General features: G+C 41.4%; 1 long non-coding RNA gene across 1 annotated transcript; it reads left to right on the top strand.

Annotated features, from left to right (window-relative positions):
* The first annotated feature begins 122 nt into the window (after positions 1-122).
* LOC309344291 lies at positions 123-22,644 on the top strand. Its single transcript, XR_014157669.1, has 5 exons — positions 123-244; positions 4,944-5,195; positions 5,345-5,566; positions 8,866-9,049; positions 21,847-22,644. It is a non-coding gene; the product is annotated as an uncharacterized lncRNA (long non-coding RNA).
* Positions 22,645-27,626: the final 4,982 nt, after the last annotated feature.

Genomic DNA, 27,626 nt, shown 5'->3' on the forward strand with positions numbered 1-27,626 from the left:
AGGAGAGGTTTGCGGAGAGCGGCACCTGGCGGGGGGAGGACCGTACAGCGCTGGGAGGGCCAGGGTCGTGCCAAAAAGAGTTGATTTGGTGGGCGGTGGAGAAAGGAAGAAGCTGCTTTTTTGGGTGGGGAAAGAATTATGGTTTGGGGAAAATAAGTTTGCTATACGGAGTTGGAGAAAAGGAAGAGCTGGAATGACTGACGGATCTCCGGAAATAGATGGACAGCTGTGGAGAGGCTGCCACGTGAGCTTCGATCGCCTAGGTTTTGTTTTCGAAATGAGACTCAGGTCTCTCATCACCGATTCCCCGCTCAGGATTATCCACCTTTTCCCAATGTGCATATACCTGTATTGGTTATTATGGTGTCCTATATGCAGATGGGGGTATCTTGTTCCCATCTGCATATGAAGTTCCTTTGCTTTTTTTCTTGTTGGTAAAGTAGGCAAGGGAGTGGCTGGGGAGACACAGACTGTAATCTCAAAGACTCTCCCCAACTCTCTGGCATTTCTGTTGCTGTTCTTAGGAGCCTGTGACGAGTCTAGGTGAAATAGCTCCTTTCCACGGCCAGAAAACATTTTAAGTTACACGGTGACTAATAGGACAAAACGTTGCAGTGCAGAATGCTCCTGTTCCCTCTTACATCTGTGTCCTTCTACACCAGGGGTCAACAATCCGTGGTTCCGCGGCTCCGGGGCGGATACTAGCGAGGGGAGGAGGCGCATTGTGCGCCCTGACACTCCCCACTGTGGCGGGCGCTGTACTGGCTGTGACGTCGCATGGGGGCGGTGCGTGCGTTAGTCACGCACCGTCCCAACGTCACCTTCCCGCCCACCCACCCGCTACATTGTAAGGGGCATGTACACTGGTCACTGCATTGAAAGGGGGCATGTGTGCTGGTCACTGTTTTGAAGGGGACTGAAGAACACACACACACACACAAAAAGGTAACTTGTTAATTTAACGTTTATTTCTATGAGGAGGAGTAATTCTGAGGGGTCAAACAGAAATAATAAAAAAGTGACAAAAAAGTTATTTTTATAATGATGAGTTTTGCGGTTCCCAGGTTTTTTTTTCTTCGGAAACGGGTCCAAGTGGCTCTTTTTGTCTGAAAGGTTTCAGACCCCTGTTCTACACGATGCTGCACTGCAGATGTTGGGACTTTGGTCTTCCAGATGCTAAATGACAACGGCCACCACCCCTGGCTATTAAGCCATGCTTGCTGGAATTCATGCAGTTCTGCAGCATCTGGAGGGCCAAAGTTCCCCACCCTGCTCCATTGCAACTCTTCTTCCAGCTTGGTTTTCTATTATTTCCATTCCACAACAGTCACTCTATGCTTGACAATAGCAATCCAGTATTTTACATATTTCTTCAAATCTTGGAGTTCCCTCAGGCTTCCTTACTATTGCATACTACTAGACTTAGTCTACCCACCAACTCTACCATTGCATCTTGAATCACATTGCTGTAGCAATAATTGAACAGCTTAGTGTGCACACATGTGAGGGCAGGTGCCTATCATGTATAAACAAGCATCTACATAGCACGAGACAACATTGCCTTGCATTCAATCATGTATCCTGAGAAATATCCTACTGTTTGGCACACTGACTTCCGCTTCCTGCTGGTATGTTGTCACCATTGGTTCATTTATTTGCTTATAACGTGTTTTCAGTGTGCCAAGAGATCATTGAGTTATAATTTGCCCTGCTAAAGTGGCAGATCTTTTCTGAAACTTGGTCCTGGAAGGAAGGTGCAAAATATCACTAGTGGCGAACCACCTTTAAATGAACTCTAGACAAGAACAATAACTTAGACTTAGACTGCTCCTGGAATAACTAAAAGTACAGTGGTACCTCGGGTTACATACACTTCAGGTTACATACGCTTCAGGTTACACACCCTGCTAACCCAGAAATAGTACCTTGGCTTAAGAACTTTGCTTCAGGATGAGAACAGAAATCGTGCTCCGGCGGCGCGACAGCAGCAGGAGGCCCCATTAGCTAAAGTGGTGCTTCAGGTTAAGAACAGTTTCAGGTTAAGAGCAGACCTCCGGAACGAATTAAATACTTAACCAGAGGTACCACTGTATATTGCTGACACTGCCACAGAACGAACACCAGGGAGTGTGGTCTTTCTCCTTATAGGGCATTACAGATTCTTTACATCCACCCACCCATGTTCCCTTGGCGTCCATGCCAAGGCAGTATGCCAGGACAGTCAGAAGCTTGCATGCCAGAAGGAAACAGCCTGTTAAGGGATGTTTTTTCCACCTTCTGTATCTGCACTCAGTCTTTTTGAGCTCTGGGGCTTGAATCTGAGAGGTTTGTTAGGGCAGGTGCATCCAGACCTTTTATTTTTCACAACAGTGCATAGGCTGCAGACGCACCATGGCAGAAAGGAAAGGAACAGCACCATGGGGTTTGTTCCACATAAGCATGCTGCTGTCCTGTGTGTGGTCTCCTGCCCCATGACAGGGATGGGGAACCTGGGGGCCCCCAGAGGCCACTGGACTCCAGTTCCCATCATCCTCAGTCAGCATGGCCTATAGTTGGGGGTTGTAGGAGTTGTAGTCCAATAGCACCTGGAGGGCCACACCCCTACTGTATGTTTTCTTTTTTTAAGCAGACCATAGGCTTGCTTCGGAAACAGCTTTTCACAAATGCTAATTAATAAAGGACATGACTTAACATCCTCTATCCAGTTTCCTGAAAATCTAGCAAAAGTTACCCATAACAGGTCACAGAACTGGAGCTGTATTTCTCAGAAAAAGTAGTCAAAGGTAATACATCAAAGTTGTATTACCAGTGCTTTACTCCTGGTCCCACAGCTATGAGGAATCAGTGCAATTAATACCTAGAATATTCAGTAACACTGTAATTATTTTAGAAGTGAGAAGAGTACTTAAAATAAGGCACAGAATGCATGCACAAATCTCAGAAAGGGTGCAATTGCTCCCAGAGCTTGACCCTGACCCTGCAGACTGTGCTGACAATCCCATAAGTCACATGATTGTTTTGTCGAGCCTATGGCTGGGAGACTTCTGGGAGCAAATTGCACAGTTCTTAATCCTACGCACAACTAATTGTGTGTGTTGGCTTCCAAAACTTATGAGCAAGACTCACATTATCATGCCGTGTATTGTTCCTGATGATACAGTAGGTGGCACTTTAGCAGCACACAATTTTAATACCCAGTGGCGACGGAATATTAACTTGGAGGGTTATCTTTTATTAAAGGTGTAAAAATAAATGTTTTAAAATATAATTGTCAGGTCTATCTGGCAAAATGTAAAATCCATTGTCTCTAGGCATGAGTCATGCTGGGGCTTGAAAGGCAAAATTAGCCATAATTATGGCATTTTAGAATGCAAGTGCGATAAAATGAATCGGAAGACTGTGCTGTCTCTCTGCGTACTTTCCTCTTGATAACATATACCATTGATTTGACTCCTGCAAAGCAAAGGCTTTAAAAGGTATCTTCAAAATAGAATGGTCAAAGGAATGAGAAATAACAAGTCCCCCAACAGAGTAATAATTACATTTATACTGTCAGTTCATATTTACTTTTACAATAAGTAAAATATTTACTCTTCAGAATTGGACCAAAATGTATCATTTATTTCTAGCTCTGAAAAGACTTAAAGCAGCATTCTAAGTTTCCTACATAAGTGCAAATGTTTAAACATTTCTTACATGCTTTTTTTTGTCAAGACTGAGGTGCAAAGGCACATACAGTGGTACTTCGGGTTAAGTATTTAATTCATTCCGGAGGTCCGTTCTTAACCTGAAACTGTTCTTAACCTGAAGCACCACTTTAGCTAATGGGGCCTCCTGCTGCTTCCGCGCCGCCAGAGCCCGATTTCTGTTCTTATCCTGAAGCAAAGTTCTTAACCTGAAGCACTATTTCTGGGTTAGCGGAGTGTGTAACCTGAAGCATATGTAAGCTGAAGCGTATGTAACCCGAGGTACCACTGTACCAATGAGATGCGGAGTGTTTCCTCAGAATGACTTTGATTTCATGAAATCTCTTTCAGTGCCAAACACTGAATCCAATATCTGCACAGTCTTTATCTGTGCTTCCTTTCACGAAATGAGCTGTGTGATCCGCACCCCAAAGGGCTCTTCAATGTGATCGAGCATCCTAGAATAAGAACTCAATTAAAGGATGACTTGCATGTGTGAAACTGGCCTCATATGCAGAATCCATATGCAGCAGCTTCTGTTGCAGAATTAGAATTGTAGAGTTGGATGGGACCACAAGTCTTATCTATTCCAACTCACTGCAATGCAGGAATCTCTTGCCCGACGTGGGGCTCGAACCCATGACCTTGAGATGAAGAATCTCATGCATGTTATATATCACTTAAACCAAAATCCACTTGGAACGAATGATCACATGTTCAGTCAGAAGCAACTGTTCTGTGTTATATTGAGTAATGTATGAATCAGTCCTCTATTTATCCTTTGAGAGTCAAGTCCTCCTAACAAGATATAAAAATATTAATATCAAAAAAGTCCTCCTTACAAGATGAGAGGCTCCTGTTTCACCCTGGGATAAGTAACAGGGTAAGGCAGGGATGGGGAAACCTGTGGCCCTCAGGTGTTGTTTGACTGTTTTGGTTGAGCAAATAACAGGGTAAATATCACCAGAAATGCTGTCTGGTGGATGCAATTTAGTATGCAGATACAGTATCCTACGGCTGAGCCAATTAAGTCAGTAACGGAATGTGTTGTAAGACCCTGAAATTCCTGGTTTATTTATCTACTGGTTATTATTTTAGAATAATGACCACTCAATTTTAATTGTATAAGTAAGGCCTAACATCTTGTAACAAATGTGTTACTCAGATAGCACACTATGGGCCAGCTGTTCAGATTGCTGGCTTCGCCGGAATGAGTAATGGTCCCGTCTGCAAGATTATTTATTTATCAATTTGCAGGATTTATAACAGGGTTCTTGGGACAACTTGCAACATTTTACAATTCAAAAGAATACTGAAGTACAACAACAAGTCCCAGAGAATAAAAACAGCTTAAAGCTAAAATGTATTAAAAGGTCCTAGAAACAGAAAATAGGTTTTCCCTGCTGCTAAAAAGACCGTAAGGTAAGTGCCAGGTGAGCTTCTCTGGGGAGAGAATTCTACTGCATGGATGCCACCATTGAAAAGGCCTCATCCAGCCCTCCTATGAGGGTAAGTAGTCATAGACTGATGGCCCCGTTATCTAACTGTTGTCTCCTGACTAAACGATCGGTGCCTTCTTCTATAACTGTTGGTTTCTTTGAGGTAATGGGGTTTTCGGCTGTGGGGACCACTCTTCAGGGCTCTCTTGATCTCCTCAGGTGTTTGGGAACCTGCCACTCAGGGTTCAGGACACAGGGAGCAGACCGCAATGTCTGTGCATCCACATGGAATGGACTGCGGTACGAACCCATCTCCTTGGAGCTGCAGTTGCTGAAGGACTCGGCTTCTGAGGAAGTCTTGACCTGTGGCCATGACAAATGCTAAATGTGTGCCATGGTGGTGCTTTCGGAATTAAGAAGAGCTCTGCTCTGGCTTTGATGGTAAGGCTACCCAATCTTATTTTATAGATAATGCCCTCATCTCTTGAACTGTTCCTACAAACCTCATGCATTCAGTGAATTTGTGTGGGGAGTGAAGCAGGCTTGCCATGCACCTGATGCTGAGTCATCTGTTGGCCATGGCCCCTTGTGGTGTTTGTGAGAAGGACCTTATAAGTGTACATGAAAAAGGAATCATCTGCATGTACGGCATGCCCTGTATCCAGGGTTCCTGAAAGCATGGGAGACCTGGACACACAGCCGCCAACATTTCTCTGACGAAAATAGGCGCGTCCAATTCCATCATCATTTTACTATTTATACTCCACCCATCTGACAGGCTTCCCCCAACCACATCGGGTGTCTTACAACATATATAAAAAATAAAACATTAAACTTTTTTTTTTTTTAAAGAAACCCTTCCCTATACAGGGCTGCCTTCAGATGAGTCAGAGGTTGGATAATTCCACAGCCTGCAACATTTATCCGATGAAAATAGGGATATCCTAAGTAAAAGTGGGACATTCTGGGATCAAATCGGAAACCGAGACAGCTTTTCTAAATCCGGGACTGTCCCTGGAAAATAGGGGCACTTGGAGAGTCTGTGGACATAGGGCCCATACTGCCCCTTTCTCAGTAATACTAAGTGCATAGCCATCAGGGATATGGTCAACAAAATTATGTTTTTGAATGTGACCAGCATGCACAGCCCTTCCCCTGCTCATGTTGCATCTCACCTGCAGAAAGTTCAGCCTATGACTTCTGCCTATCCACTCCTGTTTTCTTGCCTGATGCGGTTAACTTGACTACCCCCCCCCCCACCTCATGGTTTTGGTTGATTTTACTTTATTAAACATTACCTTTTATCTGTTGTCTTTATTTTTGCACATGTCTAATCTGGAATAATTAAGGCATTCTCAGATCAGCTGCCAGGAGCCCTTCTATGAAATGCACATTTTAAAAAAACCAAAACTTTTTTTAAAAAAGCGATGGCTTTTGCTTTGTGCATATCTGATCACTCCTGGGAATAGCTCCTACTTGCCTATTTGTCCCAGAGGAAAATTTGTGTGAAAACAGCCTCATTCAGTGCCATCTAAATCTTACTCTTTGGGAGGAAAGAAAACAAGGATCAACATTTTCTGAAATTAGTTAATGAGATAGCAGTGGCATGACCGTGCAAACTATAATCCACAGTGTTTTGAAACAATAATGGTTTTGATGTTTTTTTAATGCAAATATGGGGAACTTGTGGCTTTCCAAAAGTTGTTGGACTTCAACTACTACCAGTCCTTCTAGGGAACATAATGGAACATTTGTATTTTGAAATAATTTTTACCACAAGCTTTTGTGTTCATGTCTTACAGTTGAGCTTTCCATAGGCATCTGGTTGGTCACTGTAAAGACAGAATGATGGGTTAGATGAGTCTTTGGTTTGATCCAGCAGGGCTTTCCTTAGGTTTGTGGGTGACTGCAGGATTTTTTCTGAAGTGGGGGAATTGATTAGAACAGGACAGAGCTGGTAGATCAGGTGACTAGACACCTGATAACTGCTGAGGGCTAGACTAGGTAGGCCTACCCTCTGACAAACTTCCATGCTAGGTGTAAAAATCCATTGCTTCTCAGTGGGTTGAAATATGCAGTTCTTTTCTGGGGTCCTTTTTCAAGTTCCTTTTTCAAATGAAGCCAATTGGATAACAATACTGAACTACATTGCAGGGCTGTCCTACATTCACTCATTATCTCCTGACACCACTGCCCAGTCATAACTACGCTAAAATCTGAATTATTTTCTCTTGGGGCTGCCACACGTCCGGGTTTCCCCAGGTATTACCAGGATTTCAAAGGTAGAAGTGATGTCTGGGGGGCAGAATTTCCAGAAGTCTTGTCCTGGATCTTTGGCAAGTAAGCCAACAAAATTGTGTTTGGGGGTTTCCTAAAAAAATCAACTATGGCAACCCTATTTCTATAGCAACCACTACTGGGGGGGGGGGGGGAGAACACAAAGAAACAAGGGACTCAGCTACATTCGTAAAGAAACAAAGAATTGAATGTGTTTTAAACATGCAACACCAGATGGTGCCAGAGAGCAGGAATTGTTTAAAATCACGTTTCCCATAGGAATTTCTTTGTTTGTTAAAATAATCTAATTTCTGACTTATTTATAGCGGGGTCCCCCCCATGTTTAGATCCACCCAATGATTAAAAATGAACAGGGAAGTTCTTCAAAAACATGAATGTGTCATTCTGCCTTTTTTTGCTAATGGGCTAGATCTGCTTCATTAAACATGTATCATTCCTATGACCCTCATTCATTGGCTAAAAACACTGAAATGCAGGAGCAGGCTAGTTTTGCATGAAACAAACAGTGTCTGCACATCTTGCCTCCTACAAGGACTGGAGTTTTCATAGGTTTTTTTAAAAAAAAATATGGTGATGGTGGCTCATCTGGAAGAGGTAATAATGCTCTCTTTCATCCCCCTTGCATAAACACATGTAATATTATTGGAAAGCCACATTTCTTTGAAATGAGAGAGATCTTTCTACACGTTCCTGCTGAAAACAAGAAAATAAGGGAGCCCCAAAGCAATCCACCAATCTAGACAATGCTAATTTATTCCACTTCTGTTTTCACAGGAACACTACTTAGTGCTCTGTTCCCAAAGCATTTTGCAAATGTGTGAATTTTGTAAACCATCAAGCAATGTGCTATTGTTTATAATTTGCATATATATATATATATATATATATATATATATATGGGCTCTCTGTGATAGTACTGGAAAACACCCCCCCTCTAAGCATCATAACATTTTAACTCTCTTGGTCTCCTACAACGTTTGTTCCAATTTTAAAGTGTGACAGACTTTCAGTAATAGAATTTCTGTAACAGATGCTTATAGAGGGGTGCTCACATGTCACTCAAGCTGACATCGCTTGGAAGATATTTTCTTCAACATGTAATTGTTGTAAAAGATAAAAGATTAGCGCTTGCATGTAAATCTCTCGTTACATTAAATGAAGAGTTCATACCTCCTGAGAATGTGCCAAAACAAAACCCAAAAGATAGCAGTAGCTCTAATAAAAATGCTAATACATTTTTTAGCAGCCATGCAGTATAATATCTGCACTCTTTTTTATTTATTTATTCCCACATGTCAGTTTTTCTTTTCCTTTGTCATCAATCTCGGTGCTCGGATTTTTATTTTATTTTGCTTCATTTATTATAAATGCAGGTTTGTTGGTTGGTTTATTGACAGCGATCTTTGTGATTCAGATTCATTGCAAAATTATCCCGTTGTCAGGTTTGCAGGCAGAGAGAATGCAATGCCACAGAGAGCACATCCCTAGTCTGAGCTGTAAGCCCCTTGGCATCTAGCCGTACAAGTTAGCAACAATACCCACAGATTTTTCCCAATCGACTCACTAGGGTGGAGTTGCTTCAACACAGTGGTCTTGGTTGCATCCGTCAGGAAAGCTCAAGAGAAGGTAGGAGAAGGGTTTCTCAGTTGGAGTGCCTGCCTCACGTGTCATTCTCCATGGTAAAACACTGTCCCAGTTTTGCCTTTTGTAGATATCTTTTAATATTGTTGCTCAGGGATCCCACATGCACCGATGTTATCTAGGTTTCATTCCTATTCCATGGTACCTTCCACTTTTTAAACACTGGATGCTTTACTAGATGCGGCATTAAAATTAAGGTTCTTCACAAGCGCTTCATATCGTGACATATTATCCAGCAGTGGCTTTTCCTACAGTCAAGATTAGAAATAGGCAAACTCGGTCCTCCAGATGTTTTGGGACTGCAGTTCCCATCATCCCTGACCACTGGTCCTGTTAGCTAGGGAAGGTGGGAGTTGTAGTCCCAAAACATCTGGAGGGCCAAGTTTGCCTATGCCTGGTCAACATCTTTTTATAAGTTTACTTACAAATAAGTCTGTTTTAACTAAGGGACATGTACAATATTAATTAGTAGCTGCCTCTTTGGAGGTTCTGTCCTTTTAATTGGTTCCTGTTCAATGTGGTTATGGGATAAATGACGAGTGGTCCCTTTACCAGTGTCTTAGGCCATGTAAAAAAATGTACCTGGGTGTCATCATGATCCCAATTTCATGGTTTATATCTATTTTCCAAACCTACACCTTCTTATTCTCTGGCTAACCTCTGTGGTGTTTTGATTGGTAACAACCTCTCATCCAATCAGCACAGATGATTTTCTTCTGCACATTGCACTTGTCAAACAGATATTTTCAATAGCAGGACTCCTATTTGGAAATAAATAACTCACGGTGCACTTGAGCTTATCTCTCTTCCAGCAAAACCCAGGCCTTTATTTGCCAGCAATTTAGCTGACATTTACAATACAGATTTGGATTTTCTTTATAGCCACTGAAGGCCCAGCTTGGATTTCATAAAACACATATCATATAACGGGCAGAGAGATATGTGGGAAGCATCTATGGATCAAGCTGTCACATCCACCTCCTTCAGATCAAGTTATAATTTTAGGTCGCAGGACTTTTCATTTTGTGTCCAGATTCAGATATCCAATTACAAAATACACACACCTCTCCCCAAGTGTGAAGGGTGCGCATGTGCACAAATCGAGGCATGCAGTCTTTCAAAAAATGGCAAACAAGGCTAAATGTAGCCTTTTTAAAAAAAGGAACATGCACCAAATACTGATGACAGTTGCATGTATTTTGTGCTTAGACATCTGTACTTGGGTATAATTTATAAACTGAAAATCATTTCCGAGAAAACATGGATCTAATATAAAATTAAAACATGCTCATGAAAGGCACATCTTGTGAATTCACAGCAGCAAACCATTTTTGTGATGGCACCCAAGAATTTTGCACTTAGCAATTTCTGTGGATAACCTTACAGATGTATAAATTATCATGCTTGTAAACTCTTGTGGACAATAATGTTACAGAAATGGGCCAAGCTTTTCTGCTGTAGACTTTGGAAAGCAGAGAATGATCAAGATGAATATATATTTACCTCCACCCCAAATGATTTATCTAGGTGAGACACAGCTCAGTAAATAATCAGACTAAAGCTGCAGATGGGGTCTTGATTCTAGGAAGCACAAAATAAATCCAAGCAATAACACAAACATTTTCAGTTTTTTTCAAGCCCCTTCACGACACACAGATCTTTCGGCATCCAAACCATCTCAGCCTCTGTGCCACGAGAAATATATTTATGTTCTAAGGCAAAGTAAGTATATAGCATTTCAAATTCCTGAAACACATTGTGCCAATGAGTGAAAAGGGTTTGAGAAATATTTTCAGATATTTCTTTTTGAAATAGCAAAGCAAATTGTCCTCTATCCAATATCCAGTGCCGTAGACTGCCTATGGGGTGCTGACTGAGTGACCGTGGGAGAGGGGGCAGGGGGTGGGTGGAACAATGGCTGGCAGATGGAATGGAACAGAGTTTCCTAAAAGAGAGCAGGGTTGACTGACTGGAACCCTGAGCGGGAGCTCTTCACACTGCAACAATATGCTGCAGGTTCTGGAACAGAGGACTGGTTTGTACTGAGTCTGTTAGATAATCCATCTATGTCATGCACTTCTGTGGGTCAAATTAGGCCCACCAGGAGTCCTCATTTGGTCTGTGAGGCCGTCTTTTGCCAGTTATATGCCCACTTGCCCCACACCTGATGTCATCAGATACCTTGAGAGGCACAAATACAAGATGGGTGACACCTGGCTTGAGAGCAGTACATGTGAAAAGGATCTAGGAGTCTTGGTTGACCACAAACTTGACATGAGCCAACAGTGTGACGCGGCAGCTAAAAAAGCCAATACAATTCTGGGCTGCATCAATAGGAGTATAGCATCTAGATCAAGGGAAGTAATAGTGCCTCAGTATTCTGCTCTGGTCAGACCTCACCTGGAGTACTGTGTCCAGTTCTGGGCACCACAGTTCAAGAAGGACACTGACAAACTGGAACGTGTCCAGAGGAGGGCAACCAAAATGGTCAAAGGCCTGGAAACGATGCTTTATGAGGAACGGCTAAGGGAGCTGGGCATGTTTAGCCTGGAGAAGAGGAGGTTAAGGGGTGATATGATAGCCATGTTCAAATATATAAAAGGATGTCACATAGAGGAGGGAGAAAGGTTGTTTTCTGCTGCTCCAGAGAAGCAGACACGGAGCAATGGATCCAAACTACAAGAAAGAAGATTCCACCTAAACATTAGGAAGAACTTCCTGACAGTAAGAGGTGTTCGACAGTGGAATTTGCTGCCACGGAGTGTGGTGGAGTCTCCTTCTTTGGAGTTCTTTAAGCAGAGGCTTGACAACCATATGTCAGGAGTGCTCTGATGGTGTTTCCTGCTTGGCAGGGGGTTGGACTCGATGGCATGTTGTGGTCTCTTCCAACTCTATGATTCTATGATTCTACCAGGTACGAAGCACCTCCATGACATCTTTAATAAAAACATTTCGAAAAACCCTCCACATCACTTTTATAGTAAGGCAAGAATTCCCTTACGACAATCAGCTCTTAAGAGAGTTGAAGATTGCATGTTGGAGGTGCTATTGACATTAGTTTGTTTTGCTCCACCAATCATCTGTAGTCCAGGCCACTACAAACACCTGTAGAACTGTTTGACCAGAAGCAAGAATGGGATGGATGTGCACATCACAGGCAACGATGCCTCCATTACTCTGAGAAGACTATCATTTGTCTCCAGCCTTAGTCCACCCACTCCAGTTAGCTTCCTCCTACTATCCATGCCTTGCATTATGGCACTGTATGATTGATGCTCCCCAGAGCAACAAAGCTATGTTGATAGCTGTCTCCTGGCGAAAGCAGATACAGGCATGGTCCTTAATCAACCTATCATTATTGCTATTACATATTAGTAACAAGGAGAGCTCGACAGAGCTTCCCACTGGGCAAAAATCCTGTAATGCTATATTTATAGCAGCCTTCCCTGCGTTTCCCCAAAAGGCACAATATGTACAAACACTTGTAACAAAAGCCAGGCCATATTTTGAACTGAAAAAGCGATTCTGCAGGGTAAGATTTGGAGCAGAGAGGTGATGGAGAAGGGAGAAGGTTGAGCCATTTCCCCTGCCTACTCTTTCTCCACCCTAAAGTAGATTTCCCACTCCCTCACACCATCTGGTGCAGCTTCAAGTTAGAATTTGCTCCTGATTGCATCATAGGAAAGGCTTTTCTGGTACCCAAATGGACCACTTCCAGGTAGTGGCAAAGTTGAGCATCTGATGGGAGCCTTAGGACCATCACTCTTCTCTTATAGCACTGACATTCTCTTTGTATGGGCTATCCCAAAAGAACAAAAAACAAATGTCAGAATGTGTCTTCCAGACTAAAGGGACCCATCTGAGTGAAACTTGCCCAAGAGCTGTTCTCCCCAGATCTTGGAGCCAGCATTGAACAGGCTGTCTTTACCAGAGCACAGTATAAAGGTGCATAATACAGCCACACTACTGAAACCCAGGAGGTCTCAGTCCGGCCAATACCTGAGTGGGAGACTTTGTGGAGTCACATTATCTGAAGCGGGGTGGGGGGAGATTATTAAATGTACTTAAATATAAAAGTCACATGTAACTCCATCTTAATTTATTACAGCGCTTCACTCTTAAGTGCTGTTTGTGTTGTAGTCTGGTGGAGGAGGGTGTGCTTGTTTTATGCTACTGCAAAATCAGCACTTTTAGTTAGTGCTTTTAAATCTTCTGATGTATTTTAATTTGCTATTGTGTGTGTGTTTTGGAAAAAATGTAAGCTGCTTTTTTGTAGTAAGCTAATAATAATAATAATAATAATAATAATAATAATAATAATAATAGTTCTGTTTGGCTTAAGAGGCAAAAGGAGCTACAGACACAGAAACTATTGTTTTGCGTGGTATTGCAGAGAAATGGCTTGGACTGGGTGGTATTCAACTAAATTTTAGTAGACCAAAAGAGAAAAGAAATAAGATTGGCTTCTTGCAGTAAGGAACATGATGGCACTGGAAAGTGTGGCCAATTGTTTGATGTGGCCTCCCTGGAAACTAATCGGCATGGGTGCTCCATAAACAGCTGAAGTCATATATAACTTCTCTGCATTGTGCAAAAACATTGAGGATGAATCCACAATAAACGTCACCTGGTAGTAGAGATGAACAGTAAATCTGTTTATTTAGTTTCTCATTTTCCAATCCTATTTTCAGTTCTCCACATTAGTTTGTTTGTTTTTTTAAAAAAAGCACTCGTGAAAATTCAACAGCACTTTAGTACAAATTTCTACTAATTTACACAGGTGTGTATGCAGCTTCCCATAATATACATCCCCCCAAATGTAACACATGCTTGTATATTTATTAATATATATTACACAAATATATATTGTGTATGATTTTGTGCCTATTACTTGCCTGGAGAACAGCATTGCAAAATTTGTACAAGTGTGACTTTTGAAGGCTGGCTGTGTTTAGGTCCCTACCTGGAAGCTGCATGTCTCTCTTTATATGCATCTATTCAGCAACATTTCTTCTCCTGAGACAAGGAGTAAAAACTGCTATTTCCAGAATGATTATAATACACCCCCAAGTGTCATTCCTCAATAGTTGTTCCCTCTTTCCCTGAGGCCGGTATGATACTCACAAAGTTCGTTGTCTCTTGCTATGTCCAGAGGGGCACAGGGAATCTGAATTTTGAGGCCTCTTACTGCTTTCCAGCTGAAGAAGAAAGTAGCTGAGGCTTTGTAATGGTGATTGACAATTTCATTTTAAGCTGTTTATCAGTTTACACTCTGCCCATCAGGTACCGAAAGAACATGACAACTCTTGTCAGTTAAACAAAAGATTTGGATGACAGCATTTCAATGGAATGTATATTTTTTTCCACCTCATGCTCTCTGCATCAATACTGATAAAACAATTCCATTCATTATTCCAAAAATAAAATAATATAATAAAAATCTGGATGAGATCCTGACAGGTTAGATGAATATTGAAAAATAACAAAACAAACCTAAAACTGCACCTGATCCTAGTTCTTCAGCACTTTCCAAATAACCTGTCGGGGTTCATTAGAAATCCTTTTATTTGTTGAAGACAATAAACCAGACGCGGTCATTCTGTCAGTGGAAGTGAGTCACCCACCTGCTGCTGATCCTTCATAACAGGAATATTCTTTTTTTGGATTGTAAAGTTGAAGTAATATATATTCAAGAAGCAAGCGTTGGATTTTTTTATTTTAAAAATCTAACTTTATAATATTCTCTGCCATTGTTCTTCCATCTAGCACCTGCTTCAGGTGTCCCGTGAAAAGTACGGAACCTCCGCATATGCCCTCTTAATTGTACAGGCATGATGATTTGTACTTATGAAACTATTGGGGGAATCATAGTGTCAGCATCGCCCTTGAGCCAGTGCACCAACTGGACTCATGCAGTTGAACCCCGACTGGGCTAGGAGAGCTGGGTAGCACTGCCAGAGACCACCTTTCTCACAGGAACAGGTCACAGTGCTGTGGACTCACAGCTTGGAGCTGAGAGCACCGGATTCACTGTCTCAATAATACAGTCGTTGCGCAGCAGCGTTTTGCAGAGTCTTGCAGAGTATAAACCACTCGGAGAGCAGCTCTGTAGAATATCTTCCTTTTATTCTATTGCTACAGCTATAATACAAAACTATATACAGAGCTAAATATTCTGAGCATAAATCAATGCTACACTCTGAGTGCCTGCAGCTGCTCTTAGCAGCAATCTTATCTATAAACATGATCTCTTGCACTCTCTCTCCGACACACTGACTGACTCTCTCTCTCACAGATATTCACTCACTTAACTAATTAAGTAGAGAGCAGTACATTGCTCCTCCTCTCTGTAGAGTCAGCAGAGACCTCAGGAGATTCTCAGGAGATTCTTGGGTATGGGAGGGGTGAAATCTCCTCACATAGATGTTTCCACTATCAGTATCATTTGTATCTGAAGGTGTATATGTATATGTCTGTCTGTCTGTCTGTCTGTCTGTCTGTCTGTCACACTGCTTCATTTCCCTATAGTGCATGTTCTGTAACGCGTCTTGCCGCGATCTCTTACCTTTTTATTCCACAAAGATTCTGGTTTATTTTTGTTCCACTTTTGTTGTGCTATAGCCCTTTCAGACAGCAATAATATAGCAGCACGAGGGAAACCACTAATGAAGCAGAATAAATCGACCACCAATGCACTATTATTGTGTCAAAACTACGGTATGTTGCAGAATACATCCTCAATGAAACACAAATCTGAAGGGGCCCATACCTTTCTTTGCCCAGGTTTTCCCTGACCCACTAGATTAGGGACTGTTATTTCTGAATTCCTGCTTTTCCCTGTTTGCGCTCTTCTCTCTTTTATAGATGTTTATGATAATGTTTTCTGCTGTTTTTGAATACCACTTTGAATTTCTAAAATATTAAGTGGTTTAGAAATGCTTTAAATTTAACAAAAAAATACATTGTAGGATCAGAAGGGACAAAGAAGACCAGCAACTCGGCCTTCTATATAAGCCAAGCAGGGCTGGTCCAGACATATAGATTGTCTAGGCAGCTGCCTGGAGTAGCACAATGAGAAGCTGTCTGCTGTCCACATGAACTGAATGCACATCAACATCTTCTTCTTCTTATATTATTATTATTATTATTATTATTTTTCACAATCAGACATTGCCTTCACATACCATAATAAACAAATACAATTAAAATAGAAAATAGAAAATAAAATGTTTTCATACCATATTAAATTCATATTTTGGGATTCCTCCGATCCCTTGACTTCCCTCCATTCCCTCCCCCAGTTCTTTTATATTTTCTTATGTTGTACATGTCTACAGTGGTACTTCGGGTTACATACGCTTCGGATTACAGACTCCACTAACCCAGAAATATTGCTTCAGGTTAAGAACTTTGCTTCAGGATAAGAACAGAAATCGTGCTCCGGCGGCGCAGCAGCAGCAGGAGGCCCCATTAGCTAAAGTGGTGCTTTAAGAACAGTTTCAGGTTAAGTATGGACCTCCGGAACGAATTAAGTACTTAACCCGAGGTACCACTGTATAATTTTCTTATCTTTAAATATTTCCAATTTCAAACATCGTCCTTAATATTACAAGTGTTTTTTTAAAACCCTGCTACTGTGTTAACTTCTTTACAATGCATTTGTAAATATGCAATAAACATTTTCCATTCTTTTTTATATTTGTTGTCCTCTTGATTTCTTACATCTTCCAGTTAATTTAGCCATTTCAACATATTCCATTAGTTTACATTGCCAATCTTCTTTAACTGGGACTTGTTCTTCTTTCCAGAGTTGGGCTATCAATGTCCTTGCGGCTGTTGTTGCATACATAAATAAACTTTTATATTCTTTCAGTATATCTGTTCCAATTATACCTATTAAGAAAGCTTCCAGTTTTTTTAAACAAAGATTATTTTTAACATTTTTTTCCAATTCGTTATAGATCATTTCCCAAAAACATTTTATAACCTTACATTGCCACCACATGTGGTAAAATGTACCTTCTACCTCTTTACACTTCCAGCACTTATTATCTTTTGTTTTGTACATTTTTGATAGTTTAACCGGTGTTAAATACCACTATACATCATTTTCATATAGTTCTCCTTAAGTGCTGTACATGCCATGAACTTTGTATCATTTCTCCATAATCTGTCCCAGGAACATCAACATCTTCTGAAACTTTGCAGTTGGGGATACTGAGGCACACTGCGGTTTACATACCACTCTGAAATTCACAGATATATATTGTCTTCACACACACTTCTTTTGTAGTTCAAAGGGCTTCCCTCTTACTCACTTGACCTATTGCCTGACTCAGTTTCACTCCCTTAGAATTTCCCTTTCAATGGCTACAGTGACTCCCCTCTCCATGCCTCAATTTCCCTCCCAGGTACCACAATGTGTTCTTTCTTCCTCAACTCTTTGAACCCACAGTTGGGCCACCAAAAGGACAACATTTTTGCTTCTCTCTCCCAACCCACTTTCTCTTTCTTCCATGGTCAGCAATGCACCCCCCTCACATCTTTCTCTTCCCAAGGCAACCTATTCATGCTCTAAGAAAGATTTTTTTAAAAGTTTGTTTTTTGATTTTTCAGGTTTACAAACAACAAAGAAAACAATTAAGATACACTGGTACCTCGGATTAAGTTCTTAATTCGTTCTGGAGGTCCGTTCTTAACCTGAAACTGTTCTTAACCTGAAGCACCACTTTAGCTAATGGGGCCTCCTGCTGCTGCCATGCCGCTGGAGCACGATTTCTGTTCTCATCCTGAAGCAAAGTTCTTAACCTGAGGTAATATTTCTAGGTTAGCGGAGTCTGTAACCTGAAGCGTATGTAACCCGAGGTACCACTGTATAATCAATAAATCCCCATTTAATTCCCTCCTCCCCTTTTGTGGATCCTTATGCCAACATTTTCTCCTGCATCTCATCTGTCACTCCAATTTTATCAAATCTTTAACTAATCCGTAATTCAGCTTTTAGCTATAAGTGTCATATCAGTCCTACTAATGATTATACTTGCTTACAATATTTTTTTTTAAAAAATACATTATATACTTTATCCATTCCTTATTGAAATGTAAGTCTTCCTGATTCCTAATTCTTCCTGTCAGTTTTGCCATTTCAGCATAGTCCACCATTGTTAACTGACATTCTTTCTTTGTAGGACCGTGTTTTCTTTCCATCTCTGAACTAACAAAGTCTGGGCAACTGTAGTCACATACTTGAATAATCTCTTCTGGTCACTTGGGACTTTGGCACCTAGAATTCCTAAAAGAAAAGCTTCTGGTTTCTTAGAAAAGGTTATTTTAAACTTTTTTTCAACTCATTGTATATCATCTCCCAGAATTCTTTTACTACTTTACATGTCCACCACATGTGATAGAAGGTGCTTTCATTCTCTTTACATTTCCAGCATACATTTGACCTTGATTTATACATTTTAGCTAATTTACTGGGGGTTAAATACCAACAGTATATTGTTTTCATATAATTTTCTTTCAGAGTATAGCATGCTGTGAACTTTAAATCCCAATTCCATAATCTCTCCCATGCTGCCAATTGTACGTTATAACCAAAATCTCTCGCCCAATGTATCATCACTGATTTGACCTCTGAAGAAGATTCCTACAAGGGCTGGCTTCCGAGTCTCCGTTCCATCCATGCTTCGCTTTCACCTCTAAGTAGCTCAGACTAGGCCAGTGCGATCGCAGACTATTGTAGTACAAATATAGAGAAAAGAGTTGACTCCTTGATATCGTGCAGCCTCTGTTATCTTGGTGCTGTAGCACAGCTCTCTTGCTGAGAAGGGATTTCTATTCTTAATGGGCAGGCTATAAATAAACAGCAAAGACAAACAGTCCTCTTGTTTCCATTCGAAATGCTGCAGCAAAGATTATTTCCTTGGCGCTTCTATCAGACCATGCCTCTCCTCTTTCACAGCCACTTCATTGTCTGTCTGTTAACTCTAGAATACTCAATAAGCTTATTGTCTTTACCTTTAAAGCCCTTGAGGGTCAGTCTCCTTCCTATCCCTCAACCCTGGTGTCCCGCTATGGACATAGTGGTTTTCTTTGTTCTTCTAATTCTGGACTTTATTGTTTTAGGGTTTTCTTGTTCTCTACTGCATCTTCATTCTTGCTGCTCCATATGCTTGGAATCATCTTCCATAACATTTGTGGGCTGCCCCCCCCCCACTCCATATGTTCAAATCTCTCTTAAAAACTTATATTTATTTCTGAGGCCTTTGGGTCTGGTTAGCTAGCTCAGTGATGCTCAGTATAATAGCTTGTGAACCAAGCATTTTAAGCTATTGATTTTTATTGTTTTGCTTATATTTGTTTTAGATTTTGCACCCTTTGGGGTAGAATTTCTTACTTTCATTCTGTACGGAGCCATGTACATTGATGGAGCTATATAAATAAATGCTATTGCTACTAATGTTTCCAACAAATAACATATTAAACAAAGTTTAGGCCATTTACTCAAGGAATAAAGTTGACAACTGTGTTTTCTCTTCTTCAGTCCCCAGGAACTGAATGAAGTAGCACACATCTTCAGTATACTGTGAGGCCTTCTATCAGCCACAACGGTGATTTTAATGCACTGCTGTCTTACTCCTTAACCCATACGATGCATGGCTTTCCAGCTAACATAGGAGCCAACTTGTAGGGGCTGAGGGGATCTTCACCCCCCAAAAAAATATTTGAGGAGGCTAGCCCCCCTGCAGTTGATGGGCATTGCTATTCAGACGGTGTCCATGCACTGTGTCATGTGCTCAGTTATGCAGAGCAGGGCTTACTTGCCCCCCTATTTTATTAAAGCTGACACCCCTGCTAGCTAACCTGTTTATTATGTTAAATTAAAAGCTGTGACCTTCCAGTTGTTGCTGCAGTATAGTTCCCTTGATCCCTGACCTTATGCCATGCTGATGAGAGCAGAAGTCCAACAATAGCTGGACAGCATCATATTGGCTGTTCCTGGTTTAGGTTTCAACAGTCAGTGCCCAACAGCATTTGAAAGATTTCAGTTTCCCCATTACTGGTTCAGATTGGGGGTAGCCAGCACGGTGCCCTCAAGATGTTGTTGGACCATAGTCCCTAACTGTGGGCCACTCTGACTGGGGGTGATGAAGATTTCAGGTGCAGAAAATGGGGGCGGGGAGCACAGAGAAACACACAGTCACTAAAAGTCCAAAACAGATCTAAACTTCAGTGGGTTTTCATGTTCACAATTTTAATTCCTGCTTTTTAATGTTTTATTATTTGTAAGCCGCTTAGAGAACGCTGTCAGTAAATAAATTTTCAAATGCAGTTAGTCAATCGCATTCCCCTGCTTATTTGACGTAACATTTATTTAGCTAAGTGACACTAGCCCTAAAATAAGCAAAGCCATTTTGGCTATGTCAGTGTAATGAAGACTGATCAACTGTGCCCAGTAGGTGTCATCATTGTCCTGCTACTAGCCAGAGAGAGACCTTCACATTTCATTCTGAATGAGCCATAAATATTCAGTATGAAATATACCGAGATGTAAAATAGCAGGTGCAGCAAATTTGTAGTGAGGATACAGTTAATGGGTGAAGGATTCAATATTCTATCTACTGAGCAAACAACTGTATATAAAAACTCCATCTGTAGCTTTTTATGTATGCAACCAGATATACTATATGATTTCCTTTTTTTAAAAAAATAAATACTGATATCTTTGTTTTCAAAGATGGTTTTATACAATTAAGTGGCAACATGCTTGAAAGCCATTGCTAAAAATATAAACATTTCATTTCAGTAATTTTAGGTTCCATCTGCATATTTTGCAACAACAAAACTTCCCTACTAACATCCTCTCCTGCCAAAAATCCTAGGGATTTTCTATGTTGTGCCTCCTTGTTCTCTCATCTTTGACCCCCACTCTTTCTCTCCTCACCTTTTCTAGTCAAAACCTCTTTTTAAGTCTTTCATCAACATTGTCTTTACAGCATATACACTCCTTTTTTTTAAAAAAAAGTCATTACAGTAGTCTAAAGTTCCTTGCATAACTTTGCTTGTGGTATCTGTTTTTTTGGGTATAAAACTATTCAAACTATTGGGATGAAAATGTATGAGGTTGTTAATGCCTATGTTAGCATATACTTCAAAATCAAGCCCAAATATATATTAAGATAGGCATTAATAGCTTCATACCTTTTCATCTGAAGTCCCAGTACTTACAGCAACTCAAAATCTTTGTAGCGGAAGATTCCTACTATCATATTTGTCATTGCTGATTTCCGTGGGGGAGGACACTGTTTTATTAAATGCAGGGACGTGTGGCCTATATGCTACTTTCTAATATAATATTGAAGCTGAAACCAATTAACTGTTGGCTCAAATGCACAGCTAGCATAAGCAGACAGAAGTCTGTTGAAATCCATGGCAAAGCTATGGCATGTATCTTAAATTAAAGATGATGGGATCTGTAATAAATTATACACATAACACATAAAGCTGTGTAGACAGGATGCCAGCAGAGAGCTGTCTCAACATAATGTCTGGCAAGTCCTTAGGACTTACGCATGTCTCAAGCAGTGAGTGTCTGCATTAGTCTATTCACCGGTGATTCCGAGATCTGTAGCCAGCTCTTCTCTTCTCCATGTGACATCTACGGGAAATCAATTGGATAGTGCCTTATCTCGGCTGCGTGCCCGCCCACAGGTAACATGTAAATCCTAAATGTTATTCTAGTCTGCATTACACAGTGCAGTGTGTTTTTATTTTCAAAGGCAAGAACATCTGTCCTGCTGCCTAGAGCTGGTGTAAAGGTTATTTGCTGAGAAGGTCCGTGAGAATTGTACCTGGAACCGATGACCAGGCAAGTAGCAAACCTCATGGCAGAGCTGCATACTTCCTGTCTTTCACTGTCTCTCATGACCACCAGCACCATTATGATGACCGAGGTTGCATCTCCTACTCTTCTGCTATGATCTTCATAAGAAATGGTGCCCTCCCCCGTGCCTGTTATTTAAAAGTACACACAGTGGTTGCTATTAATTGTGTCATAAACATCACATCTCGTTAAGTTCTAGTCCCTCATTAATGGGGAAGGACTCCATGTTGAAAGCAAACACAGAAGGAAGTTTTAAGGAATCAAATGGGGATTAAAGAAACCATTATATGAGAAACTCTTTCAAACAATTTCATTGATTGCTATGTATATGCAGGGCCGGATTTAGGTTTGCTGAGGCCCTAAGCTACTGAAGGTAAGGGGGCCCTTTATATGTCCAGCTGTCTTTTGTCAACAACAAATTGTCACTGTTTTTTGTGTTGAATATATGCTATATGGCAATTTATGGACCTAATAGGTATCTAAAGCCATTTGCACATGCAGAATATAGGCACCCTATTCGTATATAGAAATGAGCAAACCAGTGATATTTTAGGGAGCAGGCTAGCAGGTGGGGCCCATTACTTACATCATAGGAGCCTACGCAACACAAAACACTGTTGCTGTATGTAGGTTTTATTTGTATTTTATCTTAAATTTTGGAAATGTGCATCTAGCTTTTCCCCCTTTTAATTTTTTTGGGGGGCCCCAAGAAAGTGGTGCCCTAAGCTATAGCTTGTTTAGCTTAAATGTAAATCCGGCACTGTGTATGTGTTAAAATTAATATAGCATAAATATTTTTAAAGTGTTTCACCTGTGCTTTTGTCTATGTGATGGCTCAGTTACTGTTCTGATACAAGGTGTAATGTTGTGTTAAGATGTGCTGTAGCTACAGCTGTAGCTGTGTGAAATGGAATTTAATATATTTTCCTCTGCAGGAAGAGGACTCAGCTTCTTTCCATCTTCTCCTGTTCCAGTAAAGAATTCAGAGAAAGGTTCTGTGTTGTATTGGTCAGCATACTTACTGCTGCCGGCCGAGATAACTGCAGTGGTGCATTCGTCAATTAATGTTTGTGATTCCTTATTTTTAATCATCCACTGTCCCTAATGGGTTAGGGCAGTTTCCAAGTGCCAGCCACATTAAAATAGGAAGTATTTTAAATACCAGGAACAACAAAAAGTCCACCCACAATTTAAAAGCAACAGGAATTCAAAGTGACTAGGGAAAGAACAGCAACCCAGCCATATTTTTGCCAACAGTGACAGCTGGGTTGCCAGTGAATAAGCAAAGTGTATGCAAAAGGAAGGAAGGAAGGAAGGAAGGAAGGAAGGTGAGGGGGAGAGAGATGTTATAATAAGGAAGCATTGGGATGCCACTGCACTGTATGCAATGATGACCACACTGAAATGGGCTGTGGTTCAGAAAATGTGGAGGACATCTGTCAGGTTTTAAAGGTAGCTTGCAATAAGGCACAGGAAATCTGCTGTTAAGAAACTGAATGCAAAAGATCAAAAGCAGTCCATTAGATCACCATTATGGTCTCTGCCTAATTTAGCTCCTTGTAAACTCAAGGAAATATTACCATTGACCTCAATGGACGAGGGATTGGAACCAGAGTTTCACCTCCCTTTTGCCAAGACTTGGGTGCAGTTAGGCTACTGTTAGGCTACAGCAGGATAAACAATGACTTGAGCAGCGCATTTTGGGCACAAAGAATGAAGCACGTTTGGGCATGAAGCAGAAGAAATCTTGAACTACCACAAAAATGCATAATTTTTCATAATGCATTGCACCAAGTACTGTATTTTTTGCTCTATAAGACTCACTTTTTCCCTCCTAAAAAGTAAGGGGAAATGTGTGTGCGTCTTATGGAGCGAATGCAGGCTGCGCAGCTATCCCAGAAGCCAGAACAGCAAGAGGGACTGCTGCTTTCACTGCGCAGCGATCCCTCTTGCTGTTCTGGCTTCTGAGATTCAGAATATTTTTTTTCTTGTTTTCCTCCTACAAAAACTAGGTGCGTCTTGTGGTCTGGTGCGTCTTATAGGGCGAAAAATACGGTACTTAGCATTAGTAGCCAACTGGGAGAATAAATGTATCCAGTGCTTCCCCCCCCCCCCTCTAAAAAAATGTTTAGGGGTACTCTCATTTTCCTATTCATATTGAAATACTGCCCCTCAATGAGGCCAAACTTAGATTCACAAAATGTTTAGGGGTAGGCATACCCCTTCATCCTCCCAGAAAAAAAGCACTGAATGTAACCAAATATGTTCTTCCTTGGATGGGTGGATGGATGGATGAGGTCAGGGGCATAAACAAATTCTAGGCCAGTTAATTTCCTGTTCATATGCTGAAATTCAACACAGGGAAAGGATAAACCTAAGCTAAAATATCACAAAAAGCTTCTTCATGGGAATTTATAGTGTGATGTATTTTAAAACAATTGATCTGATGGCCCTTCTAATGACATAGGGTGCTTCCATACTGCAAGCTTTTCGTGCTACCCACTGTTGCTCTTCCACTGTATGTTGCCTGCAGACTGGCAATCCCACCATAAATATAGATTGTGAGATCACCTCTGAGGTTCACAAAACTATGTGCTCCATTTCACATTAGGACCAAGCCCTTCTGTCAACTACAGGAAGCTCTTGAGGTGCTGTTTCTGAGGAGGCAAATGCAGCCCCGCATGCCTCTCTGTCCAGATCTAGGGACTGTCCCCAGGCCATGCCCCCTCCCTACACCACATCCCTTCTCCTGAGGTCACAATCTCACCTACCCTGCTCTGCAACTTCCTTGAGTGCTTTTACTTGGCTCTAAGGTGTCCTTGAACTGCCATAATGTCTCTTGCTTACCTGAATGTAGAATGGAGTGCTGTGTGTGTGTGTGTGTGTGTGTGTGTGTAGAACTCTATTGTTTTCGTGTGGCTGAAATGTAGGCTACTGCACAGAGGTGAGAGTCACATTCCCAGCTCCACCTTCTTTCCCCTCTGGCCCCACCCATTATAATGTGGCCCTTAGGCTGAAAGCATTAGAGGGATACATAGCATTCTTCAGGTGGGAAGGCTAGTGGCTGAAAGGAACTGTGTCAGGGGTCTGGACCACAACAAATGGCCAAAACACAGGAGGTTACTAGAAATGTATTTTTCATCATCATGGCTATGAAAGCTGTCCTGGGATCTAATATGACACATGGCCTCTGCTAGTATTTGAGCCCAAGGTCATCTTTAGACATGCATAGTCTGCTTGATTAAACTGCTTCCAAACAAATTTTACATTCTATGCTACTTAACATAGGGTTTTGGGTTGTTGTTTTTTGGTTTTCATTCAGCTTTATTCATCATTAAAATGAGAGTAATCTGCATACTTTTTAATCCAGGATTAGCCCTTTTTAGTTTATTTTCCCTGCAGACTGATTGTCAGTGCTTCAAAAGCATCAACTATTGATGGATTTCTATACAGCTGCCTGCACATCTGCGGCAATAAAATGTGAATCTGCTTTAACAATATCTGAAATCTTCTGTTTTGGGTTTTATGCAGCTTTTTCTTTCTGAAAGCACCTGCATATTCTTCAATGCTAGCTCGGAAATGCATATATAAAAAAGACTCATCACTGGAAGATGCTGTTTTGTTTTGTTTAGATATGTCTGCATTTAGATATAACAGTAGTAATGTTTCGGCTATAATGAAAACAAGAAATCTTTCTTATATCCTTTTCTAAAATAAAAGTTTATAACCCAATTCGGCAGCCATAAAATCCAAATATGCAGGCTGATCTTTTAGGCTGGTTAGTTCTGGACTTCCAATGCAGATACTATATGGAAAATTGAAGGAAGAAAGTATGCTGTTTGCCATTTAGATGTTACTGATGTAGCACAATAATCGCTCCTGTTCTGTTCTTCCTCATAGCTGCATTTAAACCTGATGAAGACACAGGTCAAGACCATGGCCATACAGGGGCATCTATTGTCCTCTGAATAGAGGACAATAAATTACAAGCCAGAAAAGAATAACAAGTGGGGCTCCAAAGGGATCAGTCAGTGCTGTGAGGTAACTTCAAAGAGATCCCAAGAAGGTCCAACTGGATGGAGTTGGCACTTTATTTATCATATTTGTGGATGATGCAAAACTGGAAGTCACTGCCAACAATTCAGAGCCGGGGGAGGGAATCTATTTTGGCCCAAGGGTAGCATTTCCTTCTAGGTAACTTTCCAAGGGTCAAATGCCAGTGATGGGCACAACTCGAGGCAAAGGTGGGTGGAGCAATTAAGGCAAAATTTACCTTTGTTCAATTTCTACACACTCATACACCCTGACTGTCTTCCATCGAGACTTGTGGAATTTCTTCTCTGGCTCAGATTAAAATATGATCTGAGGAACAACTTCTGGTTTACCTGGCTAAGAAGTGCACTGAACCTCCAGCAAAGAAAGCATTAGATTTTCGATCTACAAGCGTATTAGTTTTCGTCTCTACCAGCGTATTAGTTTGTGACTTATCAGTGCATTGGAGTGATTACCCTGTCCATGGCACGGAGTATGGCTGGCATTAAGATGTGCGGAGGGGGGGGGCGGAATCTAGAGAGGCAGAAAGACTATCCCCCTTCATGGGAGACCTGCAGAGACCTGACTTCCCCCCACAGCCTTACCTTCTGCCCTTGTGCCTCTTTATTCTGGCCAATACAATGTAATGGTGAGTTGTAATAAGGAATTACAACTGTCATCGTTGACAATCACCATTAGACAACTGTTCACAATCACTGACACATTTTCACCATAAATTTGGCCACTCATTAGGCATGTCAACATTCTCAGTGTCAACAGTCCTGGCATTTTGGACATTACCAGACCAATCCTACCTTACATTGGTTGTGAGATGAGGGGAGATATACAAATTTTGCTATGGGCAGAATGGGAAGGGGCAATTTTGTTTACTGCAATGGGAGGGAATTTTCCAGTTTCAGGATCACACCTGAGAAATGCAAGGGCTAAGATCTTTGCCCCACCCTTGGCACACACCCAGTGTCATGAACACATCTGCCCCAAGTAGAGAGGCACAGCATGAGTTAAGAAGCAGCCAGCAGCAGGAAAGCTCACATTTCTCTCAGGCACCTGGGAGCAGTCGGCTGTCTACTCCCCTGCCCCCTGACAATGAAAGGAATGCAGAGGGCAGGAGGAGAGAAGCCAACTTGCTCAAGAAGCACAGGCAGACTCAGAAAGCAGGAGGAGGAACATTTCCTCACCAGAAGAGGAGGCAATTAATCCAATGAGCCCAAGGAGTAGACATATGGGAAAGGTATTAGCCAGGAAACAAAACCAGAAAGGTAAGGGTCATAGGTTCAGGATATTCTGCAGAAGCAGGAAGAATTCCCCAGAAGGGTCAACTGATTCATAGGGTATGGAAGCTCCAACAGAGCTTCTGGGGCTGATTGTTTCTTTTGCAATAAATCTTCAAGCTAATTACAACTTGCGTGCTTTGTTATCAAGATGGCAGTCTGGGCTCCTGACACCCAGTATGCTCTGCATCTACCCTTGTGGTGGAACATCACCAGTGGAATAGCTATACCCATGGAACTTTCTGTAAGTGGTCCAGGGCATTTCTGTCCAAGCCAGCATTGTCCCACTGACATCTCACTGTCAGTGGAGTAGTACTCTGCTCTGCTTTTCGACACCCTCAACTGGCTTTCC

This window comes from Podarcis erhardii (genome assembly GCF_964252035.2).
Source record: "Podarcis erhardii genome assembly, chromosome: 6".
Lineage (NCBI taxonomy): Eukaryota > Metazoa > Chordata > Lepidosauria > Squamata > Lacertidae > Podarcis > Podarcis erhardii.